The 1892-nt window shown below is 34.6% G+C and overlaps 1 non-coding gene across 1 annotated transcript; it reads right to left on the reverse strand.

Annotated features, from left to right (window-relative positions):
- Positions 1-904: 904 nt before the first annotated feature.
- Positions 905-1011, reverse strand: LOC149526212 (small nucleolar RNA R71). The gene has a single exon (XR_016352233.1). It is a non-coding gene; the product is annotated as a small nucleolar RNA R71 (small nucleolar RNA).
- Positions 1012-1892: the final 881 nt, after the last annotated feature.

The raw sequence follows: 1892 nt of genomic DNA on the forward strand, positions 1-1892 counted from the left end.
AAATAACAAGAAAAGCTAGTATTAGATGGAACATTGAATGAACCCATAATCATAGGTCTTTAACATTCTGCTTTTTCCAACTTGTTTAGTTTGTTAGTTTATTTAGTGTTGATTTTTAATTAAAACAGATTTATTTGCTTTATGATTTTAGTAATTAGAGAAACTTTAGGAACAAATATATGTGGGAACGATACTCTACTTCATCACTATATTCCTTGTTTGATACGTATACTTGTGTGTGCAAAATCCAACAACAAGTTTTTGGCACCATTGTCGAACAATTTGTTTTCTTTGTTTTTTACTAATATTAAAATTTTATAGATTAGTCTTAATTTAAGTTTTATTTCTTTGTTTTACAGTTGTGGTCAACTGTTATATGAAAAGAGGAAACAACTTGGAGACTATCCCGTGTGATCCCGAAATTGAGTGAACATTTCACAGACTTCGACTATAGAATGAACAAAGTGTTGCTCTAGTAAATGCAATGGCTGATCAACAGGGTGAACAGCAAGTCCAAGAGCATGTAATAGCTGACAATAGTTGCTTAAGGGATTATGTTATTGCTTTGGTACAAGGAATTCCATCAAGCATTCGAAGGCCAACTATTAAAGTAAACAATTTTGAGATCAATTTAGCTATCATCACCATGATTCAAACTTCAGTCCACTTTGGGAGCTTTCCTCATGATGATCCAAATGGCCATATATCAAACTTCTTGGAGATTTGTGACACTTTTAAACACAATGGTGTCACAGATGGTACAATTCGTTTGAGGCTCTTTCCTTTTTGATTAAGGGATAAAGCTAAAGCATGATTGGATGTGCTCCCCACTAGCCCAATAACAACATGGGATGATCTTACTCAGAAGTTCTTTACCAAGTTCTTTCCTTTAGCTAAGATAGCAAAAATGAGGAATGATGTCACATCATTCATGCAGCAAGATTTTGAATCATTGTACGAGGCTTGAGAAAGATACAAAGAATTACTTCGGTGGTGTCCTCATCATGGGCTTCCAAAGTGGCTTCAGGTGCAAACTTTGTACAATGGTTTGAGTGGGCATGTTCGAACCACCATTGATGCCATAGCAAGGGGACCTTTGATGGCTAAATCGAATGATGAGGCATACGATTTGTTGGAAAATATGGCTGCAAACAACTACCAGTGGCTAGTGGAGTGATCAATGCATAGGAGAGTAGCCAGAATTCATAATGTAGATGCTTTTTCAGCATTGTCAGCATAGATAACAGCCTTTACTAAACGTCTTGAATCTTTTGGTGCTAATAGTGTGCAAAGTCCTTTTGTAGTGTGTGACTATTGTGGAGATAATCATTGAAGTCATCAGTGTCCAACCTTAACGAAGGTAGTGCAATTTATGGGTAATAGATAGTAGAATAACCCTAATAACTCCATGATATAGAGTTATTTAGACTTAGTTTTGATAGTAATTTAGCTTAGTTCTTGTAGTAATGCATAGAAATTAGTAAGTTTTATTTAATTATTTTAAATTAGTTAATTTAGGTGAGTCAATCTAATCTTAGTTAATTTTATGATTAATTTTGTGTTAATGTGATTAAGATAGGTTATTGATGATTTACTTGTGCTTTTGTAGGTTTAATGAAGGAAGAATTTTAATGAAACAAAGAAAGCAATTTTTAGGTGCAGACTTCCACTGCACATGTTTCGGTATTTTGACCATAACTCTCTCTACATAGCTCCAAATGAAATGATTCTTGGACCATTGGAAAGCTAAGAGAAAAAACTTTGCCCAGTTTAGCTTGGAATGTGGTTAAAAATCTTATCATATTTAGAGCACTGTAGCAGTCTTAGAACAACTATGATTTCTGCTATTTAAATGGTCAAGGTTGCGGCATTGGAGGAAGTAAGCCGCGACC

Source organism: Theobroma umbraticum, unplaced genomic scaffold (assembly GCF_002168275.2).
Source record: "Theobroma umbraticum cultivar Fairchild unplaced genomic scaffold, ASM216827v3 scaffold_182.0, whole genome shotgun sequence".
Classification (NCBI taxonomy): domain Eukaryota; kingdom Viridiplantae; phylum Streptophyta; class Magnoliopsida; order Malvales; family Malvaceae; genus Theobroma; species Theobroma umbraticum.